We start from the raw sequence: 21213 nt of genomic DNA on the forward strand, positions 1-21213 counted from the left end.
CCACCTTGCCTGTGATACAAGCATCCCCTGTCTATCTGTCTCCCCCCTCCTCACTATGGCTCCTTAGACTTGTAAGCTGGGCAAATGTGTGTGTGTGGAGAGAGGGGGTCCGGTGGGCGATAATCACCAGGAGCGAGCCGGTCTGCCTGGCTTATCACCCACTACCAGCCTGCTCCTTCTGTTAGGTACAGAAAGTGCCATGAAGCTGCTATTGTCTCACACACACACACACACACACACACACACACACACACACACACACACACACACACACACACACACACACACACACACACACACACACACACACACACACACACACACACACACACACACACACACACACACACACACACACACACACACACACAGAGGAGGGAGAGAGAGAAGGAGACAGACACACACTTCCTTGGCAGTGAAAGAAGTAAACACTCATTTGAATAAAACTTCAGCCTTAGCAGCTGGCTTTGATGGGAAGGCTGAGGCTCTGCTCAGCTCTGGTTGACTTTCTTTGTGTGTGTGTGTGTGTGTGTGTGTGTGTGTGTGTGTGTGTGTGTGTGTGTGTGTGTGTGTGTGTGTGTGTGTGTGTGTGTGTGTGTGTGTGTGTGTGTGTGTGTGTGTGTGTGTGTGTGTGTGTGTGTGTGTGTGTGTGTTCATCTTGCAGACGAGAGGTAAGCAGAGAGAGAATGTGTTCTCGAGAAAGAAACAGAGAGAGAGAGAAAGAGAGAGAGAGAGAGAAAAGGCAGTCGATATAATAAGCGGCTTACAGGCAGCCTCTCTCCACCTCTCAGGGCCGACACAGCTCGTCTCTCCCTGCACCGGCGGCCCAAAGATTAGCTCAACCAAGGAGGATTTAATAATGCCTATTGATAAAACGTCCAAATATTCCTCTCCTATTAAAAACAGGCCTGCTCACTCCTCACCCCGCAAATACACTCTGCTTGTCTCCTGATGAACCCGTTGACAGCCAGAGACGCTACAATTTACCAGGCGCCTGTATCACGCCACTTTAAAAGCGTAAGAGGCCAACCTGAAGCAGCGTATGGTATTTTAAATGTTTTCTCTGGTAGTCTGGTACTCTATAGAAGATGTTCAAGGTCCATGATGAAGTTTACAGTGTTTGACTAACAGTTTGGCCTTCCTGAATGGGGTTGGACAGCGTGGTGTGTGTGGTTGGACAGTGTGGTGTGTGTGTGTGTGTGGTTGGACAGTATGGTGTGTGTGGTTGGACAGTGTGGTGTGTGTGGTTGGACAGCGTGGTGTGTGTGGTTGGACAGTGTGGTGTGTGTGGTTGGACAGTATGGTGTGTGTGGTTGGACAGTGTGATGTGTGTGGTTGGACAGTGTGGTGTGTGTGGTTGGACAGTGTGGTGTGTGTGGTTGGACAGTGTGGTGTGTGTGGTTGGACAGTGTGGTGTGTGTGGTTGGACAGTATGGTGTGTGTGGTTGGACAGTATGGTGTGTGTGTGGTTGGACAGTATGGTGTGTGTGTGGTTGGACAGTGTGGTGTGTGTGGTTGGACAGTGTGGTGTGTGTGGTTGGACAGTGTGGTGTGTGTGGTTGGACAGTATGGTGTGTGTGGTTGGACAGTGTGGTGTGTGTGGTTGGACAGTGTGGTGTGTGTGGTTGGACAGTATGGTGTGTGTGGTTGGACAGTATGATGTGTGTGGTTGGACAGTATGGTGTGTGTGTGGTTGGACAGTGTGGTGTGTGTGGTTGGACAGTGTGGTGTGTGTGGTTGGACAGTGTGGTGTGTGTGGTTGGACAGTGTGGTGTGTGTGGTTGGACAGTGTGGTGTGTGTGGTTGGACAGTGTGGTGTGTGTGGTTGGACAGTGTGGTGTGTGTGGTTGGACAGTGTGGTGTGTGTGGTTGGACAGTATGGTGTGTGTGGTTGGACAGTGTGGTGTGTGTGGTTGGACAGTGTGGTGTGTGTGGTTGGACAGTGTGGTGTGTGTGGTTGGACAGTATGGTGTGTGTGGTTGGACAGTGTGGTGTGTGAGCGAGCCAAGTAGAAAAGCTTTGATTGAGACATTAATAAAGCATATGTGGAATCTGATGACTGATCCTTCACTCCAATAACACTAACAGCCGTGGGAGATAGGTAGAGGGGAGAGTGTGTGTGTAGCCTATCCTGGGGGAAGAGAACACAGACTCCCCTAGTGTGTGTGTGTGTGTGTGTGTGTGTGTGTGTGTGTGTGTGTGTGTGTGTGTGTGTGTGTGTGTGTGTGTGTGTGTGTGTGTGTGTGTGTGTGTGTGTGTGTGTGTGCACGTGTGCATGTGAGTTTGCGCATGTGTTTTCCAGGTCGAGATGCACTCGGGGAAATGAGCGGATCATGAGGCGAGACCAGATTACTCTCTTCCCGAGGATAATGAAATCATTTCTCACCTTCAATTACCAGATGAGAAAAGGAGCTGCAGGGGTTGTTGAGTCTGCCTTGGCCTTGGCCTGTAGCAGGATAAACTCTACCTCCACCACGTTTGGCCCCCAAAACCCCCCTCCACAACACATCTCTCTCTTTATTTGTAGCATTAAATGACCAATGCTGTAAGATGCATTAGGAGACCTGAGCATATGAGGACCTCATTCAGCAGCATGTCCCACTGCAGATCATCACTGAATTACAGGCATTACTAGGACTTAGCCTATTATGTGTGGCACAGTGAGGTTCCAGGAAAGATCAGCTCGTCCACCGCCCTGTGGTCAGGATACAGCTTAGACCCAACATCTACTGAAGTGTATAGAGAGGCACAGGACTCGTCCATCGCCCTGTGGTCAGGATACAGCCTAGACCCATCATCTACTGAAGTGTATAGAGAGGCACAGGACTCGTCCACCGCCCTGTGGTCAGGATACAGCTTAGACCCATCATCTACTGAAGTGTATAGAGAGACACAGGACTCGTCCACCGCCCTGTGGTCAGGATACAGCCTAGACCCATCATCTACTGAAGTGTATAGAGAGGCACAGGACTCGTCCATCGCCCTGTGGTCAGGATACAGCCTAGACCCATCATCTACTGAAGTGTATAGAGAGACACAGGACTCGTCCACCGCCCTTTGGTCAGGATACAGCCTAGACCCATCATCTACTGAAGTGTATAGAGAGACACAGGACTCGTCCACCGCCCTGTGGTCAGGATACAGCCTAGACCCATCATCTACTGAAGTGTATAGAGAGACACAGGACTCGTCCATCGCCCTGTGGTCAGGATACAGCCTAGACCCATCATCTACTGAAGTGTATAGAGAGACACAGGACTCGTCCACCGCCCTGTGGTCAGGATACAGCCTAGACCCATCATCTACTAAAGTGTATAGAGAGGCACAGGACTCGTCCACCGCCCTGTGGTCAGGATACAGCCTAGACCCAACATCTACTGAAGTGTATAGAGAGACACAGGACTCGTCCACCGCCCTTTGGTCAGGATACAGCCTAGACCCAACATCTACTGAAGTGTATAGAGAGGCACAGGACTCGTCCATCGCCCTGTGGTCAGGATACAGCCTAGACCCATCATCTACTGAAGTGTATAGAGAGGCACAGGACTCGTCCACCGCCCTGTGGTCAGGATACAGCCTAGACCCAACATCTACTGAAGTGTATAGAGAGGCACAGGACTCGTCCATCGCCCTGTGGTCAGGATACAGCCTAGACCCATCATCTACTGAAGTGTATAGAGAGACACAGGACTCGTCCACCGCCCTGCTGTCAGGATACAGCCTAGACCCAACATCTACTGAAGTGTATAGAGAGGCACAGGACTCGTCCACCGCCCTGTGGTCAGGAAACAGCCTAGACCCAACATCTACTGAAGTGTATAGAGAGGCACAGGACTCGTCCACCGCCCTGTGGTCAGGATACAGCCTAGACCCAACATCTACTGAAGTGTATAGAGAGACACAGGACTCGTCCACCGCCATTTGGTCAGGATACAGCCTAGACCCAACATCTACTGAAGTGTATAGAGAGACACAGGACTCGTCCACCGCCCTTTGGTCAGGATACAGCCTAGACCCAACATCTACTGAAGTGTATAGAGAGACACAGGACTCGTCCACCGCCCTGTGGTCAGGATACAGCCTAGACCCAACATCTACTGAAGTGTATAGAGGCACAGGACTTATTGTCACGTATGATGTAGATGTGTTACACAAACGACCTAGAGAAGACAAGGACATCTTAAACAGAGGTGAAGGTAGACACACACTCTCACACAGGCCTTCTGAGGACTAGACCAGCTTTCTGTCAGTAGGCCTGGGCTTAGTAAGCAGTATAATTGTTCACATTTTATTTATTAGACAATTACCACACAGGCTAACCTGTCTACAAATGGTAAAGCGGACACTGTACCATCTAGCCATGGCAACTAGCCATTCTAACCATATCCATACATTCAGATGACACCAGAGCCATGTATTTTACCCAACTAAGGATGTGCTAACAGACAGATGCAACAGATAGATTCCCCGAGCATCAAGACAGCTTTCCTCTGAATGTGTAATGGGATCCTCTTACTGTCCACTAGTACTTGGAAAATCCCCATAGATCCAATTGAAGCCACACTACCAGACATGGACAGAGCAGGGTGTACAGGGGGGTAGAGGTAAGACTGGGGTGAACTTGTGACCTCACAAACTATGGTGCGCAGCACCGGGCTAATCCAACGGGAGTGGCCGACACTAATCACATGATCCCCAGCCCCTATAGGCACGTGGCGTCTACTTCTGAGCTCCTCTGATAAGTTAGGTGGAGTTTCAGACCTATTAATTGCTTACACTGCCCACCTATCCAGTGTCCTACAATCTAGCTGGCTCCCTTGTCTCAGAAGAATGGGCTGCCTTACATCAGTGGAAATGATTAACCCTATGCACTGGGGGTAAAGGAATGATGATCCATCTCACTGCTATGAAGCTGCAGGCGGTTCAGATTCTAGAAGACTTTACCTCTGTCTCTGTCCAAGCTCCCCCAGTCAGACCTCTACGCTGATCTTTTTAACAAGGAGCGGGCGTCTAAGTTGAAAAATGTAGGCACACACAAAGAAATGAAGGAGCACAATGAAAAACATTTCAAGCTAGAATCTTTCATTTTCTAGGTGCACTGGTGCTCCTAAATACAAATTCCAGGTCGCAAAGAAAAATGTTTAGGTGCATACGTGAGTACAATGGTCGCACTGTAGAACCCTGCCAGTGCACAGCATGGGGCATATTAGTGTGGCCCCAGGGAGAGGAGGAGGAGGAGGGAGAGGAGGAGGAGGAGAGGAGGAGTGAGAGGAGGAGGGAGAGGGGAGGAGGAGGAGGAGGAAAAGACATCAATGAGAGGGGTAGAGCATACACCCCCACCCTCAGGTTATCAGTCCCAGACGCCGTCGGTAACCGTAGCAGCCAGCTAACCATCCGGCCAACCCAGTCCAGCCCGGCGGAGCTTTCTCCAGATGATCTCCACATTAACTGAGGACTCAGATCATTCTTAAGCCTCCTCCATTTCAGATCCAATAACGGATAAGAGCGCATTTCGGCATGATCAACTGGCAATCTGTCCCCTCACACCTCTAGTTTACTGCTCCTCAGGATTACTGCAGTACGGGGGGTGGAAGAGTTTACAAGGGTGGAGAGTGTGTGAGTGGGGGGGGGGGGGGGGGTCTGTCTAGTTTGGACTGGGACAGAGGGAGGAACAGATAAAGGGAGTGATAGTACAAACCAACATTAACTCATCATTTTTACAATCTGCAATAAAACATTCAAATATAAAACCAGCAAGATCCTATACTATACACACATCCATACGATCCTATACTATACACACATCCATACGATCCTATACTATACACACATCCATAAGATCCTATACTATACACACATCCATAAGATCCTATACTATACACACATCCATACGATCCTATACTATACACACATCCATAAGATCCTATACTATACACACATCCATACAATCCTATACTATACACACATCCATACGATCCTATACTATACACACATCCATAAGATCCTATACTATACACACATCCATACGATCCTATACTATACACACATCCATACGATCCTATACTATACACACATCCATAAGATCCTATACTATACACACATCCATAAGATCCTATACTATACACACATCCATAAGATCCTATACTATACACACATCCATAAGATCCTATACTATACACACATCTATACGATCCTATACTATACACACATCCATACGATCCTATACTATACACACATCCATAAGATCCTATACTATACACACATCCATAAGATCCTATACTATACACACATCCATAAGATCCTATACTATACACACATCCATAAGATCCTATACTATACACACATCCATAAGATCCTATACTATACACACATCCATAAGATCCTATACTATACACACATCCATACGATCCTATACTATACACACATCCATACGATCCTATACTATACACACATCCATAAGATCCTATACTATACACACATCCATAAGATCCTATACTATACACACATCCATACGATCCTATACTATACACACATCCATACGATCCTATACTATACACACATCCATAAGATCCTATACTATACACACATCCATAAGATCCTATACTATACACACATCCATAAGATCCTATACTATACATACATCCATAAGATCCTATACTATACACACATCCATAAGATCCTATACTATACACACATCCATACGATCCTATACTATACACACATCCATACGATCCTATACTATACACACATCCATACGATCCTATACTATACACACATCCATAAGATCCTATACTATACACACATCCATAAGATCCTATACTATACACACATCCATACGATCCTATACTATACACACATCCATAAGATCCTATACTATACACACATCCATAAGATCCTATACTATACACACATCCATACGATCCTATACTATACACACATCCATAAGATCCTATACTATACACACATCCATAAGATCCTATACTATACACACATCCATACGATCCTATACACACATCCATAAGATCCTATACTATACACACATCCATAAGATCCTATACTATACACACATCCATACGATCCTATACTATACACACATCCATAAGATCCTATACTATACACACATCCATACGATCCTATACACACATCCATAAGATCCTATACTATACACACATCCATAAGATCCTATATTATACACACATCCATAAGATCCTATACTATACACACATCCATAAGATCCTATACTATACACACATCCATACGATCCTATACTATACACACATCCATAAGATCCTATACTATACACACATCCATAAGATCCTATACTATACATACATCCATAAGATCCTATACTATACACACATCCATACGATCCTATACTATACACACATCCATAAGATCCTATACTATACACACATCCATACGATCCTATACTATACACACATCCATAAGATCCTATACTATACACACATCCATAAGATCCTATACTATACATACATCCATAAGATCCTATACTATACACACATCCATAAGATCCTATACTATACACACATCCATAAGCAGTAAACCTGTGATCATCCCCAGAGATCTCCGTTCTGTCAGGCAGAGCCAGGAGCTCTTTGTCTGCTTTGACTGAAGACAACATGGGAGGACAGAGAGACAGAGAAACAGTCATCCTCTATTTTACATTGAAATATGGTAATTTCAATGATTTACAGTACACACACACACACACACACACACACACACACACACACACACACACACACACACACACACACACACACACACACACACACACACACACACACACACACACACACACACACACACACACACACACACACACACAACCCCCTACAAGAGGGAAGACACCTCTGACAGGGTAAAAAAAACATTGGTCTCGCCCAACTGCGCACATGAGGGCCTTTTTTTAACCCCCCCCCAAAAAAACTCCACCACACACACACAGAAAACACTGTGGCGGTCGCAGATAACACTTGCCTCCTCTCTCGGTAAACAACTTTTTGGATTACGGGCTGGTGTGGCAGGATAATGAGGGAGGCTATCTGGCTCGCCACGGCTGCATTGTCGCCTCACTCTCAGGGGCAGCGCCAAATCTTTATTCTGCTATTTATCCGCTGTTCTGATAGCTTACTTATCTGCCTTCAAATGCCAGGGCTGGAGGAATCTCATCTAGCTGCGCTGGGCGTGCGGAGGCCTCAGACCTCTGCCCGGCCCCTGACAGTAAGTTAATAGATATATCAGAGCTGGGGCCTGGCTGCTAAGCTGAACAGATGAACAGGTGCAGGGCGTCATTGATTGATTAGCATAGGGAGAATGGCTGGGCTCCTTTTGACAGCCCAAGATTAGGGCTCAGCACAGGGCTTAAATTGCTTACCTTCCTCTGGCTAAGGAAGGCTCAGCTTTCAAAATACAGGTCTGTCACCTGGACCCAACGCTGTGTACTCGGGGAATGATAATGCATATAAACAATTAAGGAGGAGAGGAGGAGAGAGGGAGGCTGGAGGAGAGGGAGAGATGGAGAGAAAATGAGAGAAGGGGAGATAGATAGGGAGGGAGAAAAATAGATGGTGGGATGGAGAAAGAGTGGATGAATCCCTTGACTAATAGGTTATTGTAATCTATGCGCTGTTGAAAATGGTGTTTTACCAGAATAAAAGTAAGCTACCAGAGACACAACTCTCATCTGGCTATAGCCTACCTGCTGAAAGGGGCTGGCAATAGATTTGATTTTGATTGTTCAGGTTCACCATCAGCAACAGTTTTGGTCGTTTTAAATACGTATTTTTAAGCCTTTTATACAATTGAGACGGTTGAGACTTCAGAAGGTGAACGGGCAAAAATAATATTTAAGTGCCTTTGAACGGGGTATGGTAGTAGGTGCCAGGTGCACCGGTTTGTGTCAAGAACTGCAACACTACTGGGTTTTTCACACGCAACAATTTCCCCTGTGTATCAAGAATGGATCACCTCCCAAAGGACATCCAGTCAACTTGACAACTGTGGGAAGCTTTGGAGTCAACATGAGCCAGCATGCCTGTGGGACGCTTTGGACACCGTGTAGAGTCCATGCCCTGACAAACTCAATATTAGGATTTGGAGGTGCACTGCATGGCCAAAACAGAAGAAGAAACGACCACTAAAAACATCCAAACGGTCAAAACCATTTGATTTTGAGATAAGGCAAAAACCAAAGTTGTGCTATATATTCATCTAATCAGCTCTATATTTTTTATTTAGAATGGAAAATGAATGTGTTGATAAAACAAATGTTAATGCATCGAATCGTATCGCATCAAACAGAATCGCCTCGAACTAAAATGTATCGTATCGGAGCCCATGTATCTAGATACATATTGAATTGTCTTGAAAGGGAAAGATGCACATCCCTACTTCTCCTGTGTCGTCTGTCCCCTGCCTCAGTCACAACAGTGGACAGTTAGGCCTACACTCATTATCACAATCAGAACAGATCACCATAAACCACCAAGCCTGCAAACAACAGATACAATACATCATGTTAAAGAGGCAATCTGAGATTTAATCAACAACAAATCGCCAACCCTGTCACATGTTAGGTAAACAGCTGAGGAATGGGGCTGGACAAATGTAACCACTCTCAAATTCATAGCTACAGAAGCAAGGACTGACCAATGACCATCCATGAGATTACATTATTACAGACGTCTGAATAGTTACATAGAGCTAATAGATGTGGACATGTGTGTGTGTGTGTGTGTGTGTGTGTGTGTGTGTGTGTGTGTGTGTGTGTGTGTGTGTGTGTGTGTGTGTGTGTGTGTGACAAACACACCTGTGAGGCGCATTCCCACGGGTAGCGCAAAGTGCTGACACGTTCCCTCTGTCTCCATGGAAACATGCCGTCACTCATACGGCAGCAGTGTACCCAAAAGGGATGCACTCTTCAGCCAACGAAATGTAACCAACCACGTTTTCTATTTGACATATTCCATGGAAACACTGCTGACAATTATATCTGAACTGTCCTAGTCTAACCCCTGTCTTCAATCATAATCTGTCTGACTGTCCTAGTCTAACCCCTGTCTTCAATCATAATCTGTCTGACTGTCCTAGTCTAACCCCTGTCTTCAATCATAATCTTTCTGAACTGTCCTAGTCTAACCCCTGTCTTCAATCATAATCTGTCTGACTGTCCTAGTCTAACCCCTGTCTTCAATCATAATCTGTCTGACTGTCCTAGTCTAACCCCTGTCTTCAATCATAATATGTCTGAACTGTCCTAGTCTAACCCTTGTCTTCAATCATAATATGTCTGAACTGTCCTAGTCTAACCCTTGTCTTCAATCATAATCTGTCTGAACTGTCCTAGTCTAACCCCTGTCTTCAATCATAATCTGTCTGACTGTCCTAGTCTAACCCCTGTCTTCAATCATAATATGTCTGAACTGTCCTAGTCTAACCCCTGTCTTCAATCATAATCTGTCTGACTGTCCTAGTCTAACCCCTGTATTCAATCATAATCTGTCTGAACTGTCCTAGTCTAACCCCTGTCTTCAATCATAATCTTTCTGAACTGTCCTAGTCTAACCCCTGTCTTCAATCATAATATGTCTGAACTGTCCTAGTCTAACCCCTGTCTTCACTCATAATATGTCTGAACTGTCCTAGTCTAACCCCTGTCTTCAATCATAATCTGTCTGACTGTCCTAGTCTAACCCCTGTCTTCAATCATAATCTGTCTGACTGTCCTAGTCTAACCCCTGTCTTCAATCATAATCTGTCTGACTGTCCTAGTCTAACCCCTGTCTTCAATCATAATATGTCTGAACTGTCCTAGTCTAACCCCTGTCTTCAATCATTATCTGTCTGAACTGTCCTAGTCTAACCCCTGTCTTCAATCATAATCTTTCTGAACTGTCCTAGTCTAACCCCTGTCTTCACTCATAATCTGTCTGACTGTCCTAGTCTAACCCCTGTCTTCAATCATAATCTGTCTGACTGTCCTAGTCTAACCCCTGTCTTCAATCATAATCTGTCTGAACTGTCCTAGTCTAACCCCTGTCTTCAATCATAATCTGTCTGACTGTCCTAGTCTAACCCCTGTCTTCAATCATAATCTGTCTGAACTGTCCTAGTCTAACCCCTGTCTTCAATCATAATCTGTCTGAACTGTCCTAGTCTAACCCCTGTCTTCACTCATAATCTGTCTGAACTGTCGTAGTCTAACCCCTGTCTTCAATCATAATCTGTCTGACTGTACTAGTCTAACCCCTGTCTTCAATCATAATCTGTCTGAACTGTCCTAGTCTAACCCCTGTCTTCAATCATACACCTATATCAAAATCTGTCTGAAGGAAAGTACATGAGACTAATAAAGGGTGAGGCAGAATACCACTGGGCCTTTTAAATGACCCGTATGGTAGCTAACAGACAGGGATGGAAAAGAAAGGGGGAGGGGAGGGGAATACAAGAAGGAGAGAGAGAGGAAATTACATTCATGAGGATTCTTGTTTCCCATCCACCAGCACCACCAAGCCCTGATGCTTAAAACATGAGAGAGAGATTTTCCATCTCACTGAAGAGGGGCCAGAGACAGGGGAGAGGAAACAGACAGGAGATGAGAAAGGGAGGAGAGATGGGGAGAGATAGGGAGAAGAGAGGATAGAGAGAGAGAGAGAGACAGAGAGACAGAGAGAGAGGAATGTGACTTGTATTCATAGCAGATAAATGCCAGTATTGTTCTGAGCAACAGCATCTCTAATCATCACCTCTCTGACAGAGAAACAACCACACCACCTTGTTATGGTGTCCATGGTAACCACTCAGTAACCACACGGTAACCAGTAACCACTCCACACACAGAATCTGACATTTTACCGGTACCTTTTTTGCATTAAGAATATTGAGACACACAATACACACTATTGCAGCAGGCCTATATATCCACACACACATCTGTTTTGATTGACACACAATCAGTACGATATTGCTCCTCTGAAAAATGCCCAGTGAATCCGAATATTTGCATGGTTTCCAATTCATTCCACAGTAATGTTGACAGGATGGGTCGCTGGGTTTAACATGTTCAGATTGATGGCCAGACTACAGTCAGAGAGGAGAAAACAGGTGTCCATGTGGTCTCAATGCTAAAACATTGGATCATCCACTAGGCTAAATCCTGGCCACGAGGAAATCCCTCATTTTACAAAGATATTCCCTCTTACAAAACCCTGCTTAAGCTAGCTTAGAGACCTCAAGACTTAGATCACAGGGCAACCTGTTAAGAATTACACAATGAAACAATACAGAGATAGAAAACAAACACAGACTGACTGTGTACAGTACACACAGACTCCTGCACATGGTGGATTAAACCATCGTCACACTCCATGTGTAACTCTGTGTTGTTGTCTGTTCACACTGCTATGCTTTATCTTGGCCAGGTCGCAGTTGCAAATGAGAACTTGTTCTCAACTAGCCTACCTGGTTCAATAAAGGTGAAAAAAAAAAAAAAAAAAAAAACATGAATAAATATAGGCCTTCATACATTTTCTGACATCCTCACAAACTAAACTGAAATACACATATAGAAAAAGAAACGGGCAAAATATTTTGTTACAATAGTCGCAATCTACCAGCAGCACCCCAGTAGGACTGTGTTGGTGGCTCAATGGAAGACAAGGGCCAAACTGTACAGTATGCTAGCTACACCCATGGCACTCTCTCCTTGAGGCCAACACACACACGGGTCCTCCCTCTGTGTGTGTGTGCCGTGGCCCTGGGTGCCTGCAGGCCCCCTCTCTGCGTGACCGCTTCATTCTAAACGAAGATGAATGCGATGATGTCCCCAGGCGCGCTCCAGGCTCACGCCGAGCTTTATCTAACCTGAAATGATTTTAACGCTCCGTTTGGAGCACATCCCTGAAGCAATGTCAACCCGCCTCCTCTCTTTTACTGCCAGGGAGAGGGAGGGATGAAGGGTGGGGAAAAGGAAGAGACAGGAGGAAGTTAACAAAACTGAGCTACTTGGGTCTGCTGTGACACAGGGACATATCAGGGGGTTTTCCCCGTCATTGCCCGCAGGCCGGAGAGAGACGCAGTGTGTGATAGATGAACCAGGGCATTCTGTCTAATTCAGGTGAAAAGACTAGTCCCTGCATCTTCCTTTCTCCCCTCTTTCTCTCCCATGTCCTCCCTCTCTACAATCTCTTACCATCCTGATGCCTTTTAAATGTCACTTATTTTACATGCGCTACTTTGGGGCGAGACGGGAACCAACAGCAATCACCACCATTATCCCCCTGGGGTGATGGTAGGTCCAGATGCATTACAAAACCCTCTTTGACTGGTCACACATTTACCTTCGCCACATCTCAAAAAATTAAGTGGCATTACAGGGAAACCTCTTGTGATCTGAACAGCATGGGCATAACAGGTAGCTCTCTCCCTCTCTCAGCCATTAAGTGAATTCTCCTCCCAAACGGCCCTAATCAAAGTGAAAGCCCTGGACAAAGCTCACCCTGGACACCACAAACGCAGCCCCCCAGGGGGGCATGGACCATTTAGCCTCCCAGTCCCCCTCACTTTCTCGCTCACCCGCCCTCTCCCTCACTCCCTCTCTTTCAGCTACCCACTCCCTCCCTCCCTCTTTTCTACGGTAAATGTCAAGTGTCCCAGGGGATTATTCTGCTAGTGCTACAGGTCGCTTCAAAATAGCATCTCCTACCTGAGGAGAGAGAGAAGGAGAGATTGAGAGAGAGGGAGAGACAGAAGGAGAGGAAGAGGGATAGAGAGAGAAAACGAGAGAGAAGGATAGAGGAAGAGCTTTTAGCTGTCTGAGTAGGGGTATAATGGAGTGCCCCTCTGCTGCGAGAGAGGAAACAGCAGGGTCGGGGGAGGGGGGGGGGGGGGTCTGTGAGAGACACTCCACTCTTAGTGTCAGACAAACACATCCTCTTTCAGACTCTCTCTCCGCACCAGACGAAGTATCAGTCGCACAAATTAAAATGAGGTTCTCTTCTATCCATGATTAACACTGCAATGTCCTCTTGAACTCTCCATGCACCCACCATCCACATCATCAACAGACAACCCAGGCAGAGAACTGTTCGCCAGCCACCAACTGCCACACACTTCTTGTACACACAGACGGGCAACTCAAGTAGGCACAATGATTCGTGAAACAAGTCCGTGTGTGTGTGTGTGTTTGTATGTGTGTGTGTGTATGTGTGTTTGTATGTATGCGTGTGTGACAGGCCACATTATCACTTCCCTGACACTTCTTCATCTCTCAGAAAGGCATGAGAGAGGGAAAGCGCCGGGGCAAACATCAGGCCTGATATGCTGCAACAGACAGAAAGACAGCTAGGGAGAGACATGTTAGCCATGGTGCTAACGCTAAGTGTGACAGCTCCCATTCAGGGAGAGCCCCGTCACGTCCCTCTCCTACTCAGCTGCAGGCACCAGGCTCTGGGCATGAAGACATCAGACTTCCAGACTGTTAGTGGTGCTAACATGGGGAGGAACCAGGGAACAGCTTGGATCCTGATTCCTATTTTCCACCCCATCCGTTCCCCTCTCTAACGACTTAGCCTAAACAACTTAGCCTTACCGCTTCCAATGAACCCGAGTGATCATCATGACTGGGCCCTGGGACGCACGCTGTCACACACAGACACTTAGAGACACACACACAATGTGTCTTACACTTTAAAGCTGTGCCTACATTTGTTTTTACTATTGACTAGTCTGCAGTGGAGAAGCAGAGAATTAAGACAGAATGAATCATGTTGCGTTAAGTCAAAAACCGTGGATGTACTTTACCTATCCTGGCTTTTTATGCCAAAATGTGCTGTAGATGCTAAAAGTAGATTCCTTCTCCTATATGGAAATCCACAGCAACGACAGTACACGCAGGAGCCAGAAGGAGAATGCAGGAGAGAGTGACAACATAAGAGCATGGAAGGATGGGGGGGAGTGGATGAAAGGGAGAGAGAAAGAGAGATGGACAGCACCTAGATGGGAGATCAGGTTAGAATTGGGGCAAGGCAGCAGGAGAGGTAAGTCCGTTTCATTCCTTTCCTCTAGAGCACCCCAGGGCCCCCAGTTTCCACAAAGCACACTGCACCTCAGTGCTCCCCCGGGGCAGAGTGACCATAACGGCTCTATTCAGAGCCAAGCGGAGCCGGAGGCTGGTGAGGTGTTTGGGGCACTAATTGGCCCACTCTGATATGCTGATTGTGTGAGCACCACTGTCGTGTTGCGTACCTAAGTAGGGTCATTTCCCCCCGCGTCTCCTTTCAGAGCAGTAGGGAGGGCCAGCGAGGGGCCCAGGAGTGGACTATTCACCAAGAGCTGCACAGCACTACAATCAAACTACAATTTTTGCTACTATTTCCACACAAAATACATGGACATGTGAATGCAAAGACACACACATGCAACCACCACAGGTGGGACACACACAACCCCACACACAAATGCATATGTTCCTAGCTCTAACAGTGGAGTAATAGATAACAATAGAAAACAATACACAAAACCCCAAAACATTTAAACATTTAAACAAAGAAATGAAGAAATATCAGAACAAGCAATGTGAGAGTCCAGAATATACATATACAGTGAGTGTATAAAACATTTAGAACACCCCTCCAATGCTTTCCATAGTTGTGTCATTGGCTGGATGTCCTTTGGATGGTGGACCGTTCTTGATACACACGGGAAACTGTTGAGTGTGACAAACCGTTCTTGACAAACCGGTGCGCCTGACACCTACTACCATACACTGTTCAAAGGCACTTCAATCTTTTGTCTTGCCCATTCACCCTCTGAATGGCACACACACACAATCCATGTCTCAGTTGTCTCAAGGCTTAAACATCCCCTTCAAGGGATCATAGCTTTCACCTGGATTCACATGGTCAGTCTAGGTGTCCTTAATGTTTTGTACACTCAGTGTTTCTATTAGCTGTTGCTACGATTTTTGTGTCTTCCTGGTACACTGTACGTAGTCACTGAAGAGCAACAGTAATGAGGCCCAGGAGAGGACCCCTGCTATATGTGGCCCATTTGTATTTGTATTTATTAGGGATCCCCATTAGTTCCTGCCAAGGCAGCAGCTACTCTTCCTGGGGTCCAAACACATTAAGGCACTTACATCACACATAAAACAAAAGATAAAACAGTACATCATATAACATTAATACACCACTACATATCTACAATACAAAATCTATAAAATCCCCATACAACAACATTACAATGTTCATGTATGTAGAGTGCGTGTGCTAGCGTGTGTGTGTGTGTGTATGCATGTGTCTGCACCTGTGTGTGTCTCCTCACAGTCCCCGCGGTTCCATAAGGTGTATTTTTATCAGTTTTTAAAAATCTGATTGTACTACTTGCATCATTACCTGATGTGGAATATACTAGTTCCATGTAGTCATGGCTCTATGTAGTACTGTGCACCTCCCATAGTCTGTTCTGGACTTGGGGACTGTGAAGAGACATTTGGTGGCATGTCTTGTGGGGTATGCATGGGTGTCTGAGCTGTGCGCTAGTAGTTTAAAACTTCTACTTCCTCCCAATCCCGGGTCCGGGAGCACCCCCACCAGTAAAAAAGATGACTAGCATAGCCTAGCATAGCGTCACAGGTATATAGTAGCATCTAAATATCATTAAATCACAAGTCCAAGACACCAGATGAAAGTTACACATCTTGTGAATCCAGCCATCATTTCTGATTTTTAAAATGTTTTACAGGGAAGACACAATATGTAAATCTATTAGCTAACCACGATAGCAAAAGACACAACTTTTTTTGTCCACCATTTTTTTCCTGCATAGGTAGCTATCACAATTTCGACCAAATAAAGATATAAATAGCCACTAACCAAGAAACAACTTCCTCAGATGACAGTCTGATAACATATTTATTGTATAGCATATGTTTTGTTAGAAAAATTTGCATATTTCAGGTATAAATCATAGTTTACCATTGCAGCCACCATCACAACTCTCACCAAAGCAACTAGAATAACTACAGAGACCATCGTGTATTACCTAATTACTCATCATAAAACATTTCTTAAAAATACACAGCGTACAGCAAATGAAAGACACAGATCTTGTGAATCCAGCCAATATTTCAGATTTTCTAAGTGTTTTACAGCGAAAACACAATATAGCGTTATATTAGCTTACCACAATAGCAAACATCACAACAGCATTGAATCAAGCCAAAAATAGCGATAACGTATAAACCACCAAAATATATTAATTTTTTCACTAACCTTCTCAGAATTCTTCAGATGACAGTCCTATAACATCATATTACACAATGCATATAGACTTTGTTCGAAAATGTGCATATTTAGCGGCACAAATCGTGGTTATACAATGTGATTAGTGGCCAAAACTTCAAGCAATCTGTCCGGCGCCATCTTGGAGAGGCACCTAATCTAATCGAAAACTATTCATAATCTTGACTAAAAAATACAAGTTGGACAGCAAATGAAAGACAAATTAGTTCTTAATGCAATCGCTGTGTTACATTTTTAAAATTAACGTTACTTCAGCATACAGCGTGCGCTAAAGCGAGACCGCACCGAAATTCATGGCGGAATTATTATTTGACATTTGTCAACATAAATACGAATTAACAACATAAAGATTGCTTACTATTTGCCGAGCTTCCATCAGAATCTTGTGCAAGATGTCCTTTCTCCAGAACAATCGTCTTTTGGTTGAAAGATGTCCTCTTCTCATTGAGAAATAGCAGCTAACGATAGCCACCCACTGGAGAGGTGTCCAACTCGTGAAAGCGCGTCACAAAGAAATCCCAGAAAATCGCAATAAACTGATATAAACTGCTATAAGTCGGTTTAAATTAACTACCTTATGATGTCTTTAACACCTATAACGAAGAAAAACATGACCGGAGATATAGAACTGCTAAAACGAAAGCTTTTGCAGGACGCCATTGTGATGTCCCCTTGCGCCAGATGCCCCGTTGAAAAGAACGGTACTTCCGTTCCATGATCCTTTATAGTGGCCCAGGTTGCGCAATCCACTCCATTCAAATTCTCCCCGCTTACTGACATCTAGAGGAAGGCGTATGCAGTGCATGTAGCCCCATAGCTTACATGGGGACTTATAAACTGACCTCAGAACAGGGACCTCGATTTCATAAATCTCACTTCCTGACAGGAAATGTGCTGCAGAATGAGTTCTGTTTCACTCAGAGAAATAATTCAAACGGTTTTAGAAACTAGAGAGTGTTTTCTATCCAATAGTAATAATAATATGCATATTGTACGAGCAGGAATTGAGTACGAGGCAGTTTAATTTGGGAACATAAATATTACAAAGCACCCCCTATTGAGAAAAGGTTTTAAACAGACAGCTTGTCAACACACGATGAAGTCAATCTCTCCTACACTTTGAGCCATGAGAGACTGACATGCATATTGTTAATGTTAGCTCTCCGTGTTAATTTAAGGCCTGGCCGTGCTGCCCTGTTCTGAACCAATTGTACTTTTCCTAAGTCCCTCTTTGTGGCACTTGACCACACGACTGAACAGTAGTCCAGGTGCAACAAAACTAGGGGCCTGCCTTGTTGATAGTGTTGTTAAGAAGGCAGAGTAGCACTTTATAATGTACAGACTTCTCCCTATCTTAGCTACTGTTGTATCAACATGTCTTGATCATGACAGTTTACAATCCAGAGTTACTCCAAGCAGTTTACTAAACTTGCTCAATTTTCACCTCACTCATTACACAATTTAGTTTATGTTTGGTGAATGATATGTCCCAAATACAATGCTTTTAGTTTTTGAAATATTTAGGACAAATTTATTCCTTGCCACCCACTCTGAAACGAACTGCAGCTCTCTGTTAAGTGTTGCAGTCGTTTCAGTCGCTGTAGTAGCTGACGGGTATAGTGTTGAGTCATCCACATACATAGACACACTATCTTTACTCAAAGCTAGTTGCATGTCCTTAGTAAAGATTGAAAAAAGTAAAGGGCCTAAACAGCTGCCTTGGGGAATTCCTGATTCAACCTGGATTATGTTGGAGAGGCTTCCATTAAAGAACACCCTCTATGTTCTGTTAGACAGCTAACTCTTTAACCACAATATAGCAGGGGGTGTAGAGCCATAACACATACGTTTTTCCAGCAGCAGACTATGATCGATAATGTCAAAAGCCGCAGTGAAGTCTAACAAGACAGCTCTCACAATCTTTTAACCATACATTTCTCTCAGCCAATCATCAGTCATTTGTGTAAGTGCTGTGCTTGTTGAATGTCCTTCCTCATTAGCTTGCTGAAATTCGGTTGTCAATTTGTTTACTGTAAAATAGAATTGTATCTGGTCAAACACAATTTGTTCCAAAAGTTTACTAAGGGTTGGTAACAGACTGATTGGTCAGCTATTTGAGCCATGCTGAAATCAAACCCACAGCACTGGTGCTGAGAGCAGCTTGATGGAACATTTCTGAATAGGCATGTGTGTTGTACAGTATGTGCATTAGGATCTGTGTGTGTTTATGATCTCAGTATCTGCACGTTGGGATTAGGGGTCGACAGAGTCTATGTGAAGGCGTTGAAGTTGCTTTATGATGGTATTCAAACTAATTTAAGACAGTAGTAGACAATGTGAGGCTGTCCTGTGTGAGTGCTGCCGAGGGCTGATCGACAGGAGGCGCAGTAGAAATGAGCAGGACCCAATGGACCGGTGGCCAGAGATATGGCCGTTAGCCTAGTGGAGTCTGAATGACCACACACACAGCCTGCCTTGGGACCCTCGTTACCCTGATAACACAGTGGCCGGAGAGAAATCGTGCACAGCCAGTTTAGACCCACAAAAATGTACCTCATGTTTAAACCCACACACACACTCACCCCATTTAAACCTACAAAATTAGTGCTGCAACAAAAACTAAATGGATAAAAAGAATACAAAAATAAAACACAAAAAAGAAAGACAAAACCAGCGGTAAAAAAGACAAAATGGTAAAGGAGACTTCGGAGACTGTGGAGCTCACACACCCCATGTCTCCTCTCCAGTGGATGTTGAGCACTGCACTCTAACATGCAGCCCTTCTGCTGCTGTGACATTAAACACAGCGTACAGATAACATGAGCCCATAATTGGGAACATAAGGCTTTTCTAAATATTTCATCTGTGAGAAGAAGCTATTTTTTTTCTCAAAATGGCTCTTGGTATTGTGGTAGTTCCCTGTAGACGTGGGCAGCCTTCTGCAGATGCCCTCTCTCTCACACACACACATGGCTGACTGTCTCTGACACCAGGCTAAAAGAGGCTAAACACTAACATGGCTAACTGCCACTCACAATAGCAGGCTAGGTGTAGAAACTAGAGAGACAAGGCTAAGTCAAGGGCTAAACTGTGAACGCTAGGCTGAGATCCACTTCTGATAGCAGTCGAGATGTAGAGACACGGCTAACTCTCAAAGCTAACCCACTCTGCTGTGTCTGCTCAGATATCATGACCTTACGGTGCACTTTAACATTTAACCTCCTCAACTACTGTCTACTTCACATAGAGTACAGCCCACAAAGACCAATTTGCTTCATATCAATATTTGTGAGACAACATACATAAACTACATACATGTCCTCTCACTGTCAACTGCGTTTATTTTCAGCAAACTCAACATGTGTAAATATTTGTATGAACATAACAAGATTCAACAACTGAGACATAAACTGAACAAGTTCCACAGACATGTGACTAACAGAAATGGAATAATGTCCCTAGTGTCCCTGAACAAAGGGGGGTCAAAATAAAAAGTAACATTCAGTATCTGGTGTGGCCACCAGCTGCATTAAGTACTGCAGTGCATCTCCTCCTCATGCATGGCACCCGATTTGCCAGTTCTTGCTGTGAGATGTTACCCCACTCTTCCACCAAGGCACCTGCAAGTTCCCAGACGTTTCTGGGGGGAATGGCCCTAGCCCTCACCCTCCGATCCAACAGGTTCCAGACATGCTCAATGGGATTGAGATCCAATGGGAGGAAATCACGCACAGAACGAGCAGCATGGCTGGTGGCATTGTCATGCTGGAGGGTCATGTCAGGATGAGCCTGCACGAAGGGTACCACGATGGAGGAGGATGTCTTCTCTGTAACGCACAGCATTGCCTGCAATGACAACAAGCTCAGTCCGATGATGCTGTGACACACC

At 45.0% G+C, this 21213-nt stretch overlaps 1 protein-coding gene across 3 annotated transcripts in view; it reads right to left on the reverse strand.

Moving 5' to 3' along the window:
* camkmt (calmodulin-lysine N-methyltransferase) overlaps positions 1–21213 on the reverse strand; it is a 195541-nt gene that overhangs the window by 74714 nt on the left and 99614 nt on the right. The window lies entirely within an intron of this gene.

The sequence above is a fragment of the Salvelinus fontinalis genome, chromosome 30, assembly GCF_029448725.1.
Source record: "Salvelinus fontinalis isolate EN_2023a chromosome 30, ASM2944872v1, whole genome shotgun sequence".
Classification (NCBI taxonomy): domain Eukaryota; kingdom Metazoa; phylum Chordata; class Actinopteri; order Salmoniformes; family Salmonidae; genus Salvelinus; species Salvelinus fontinalis.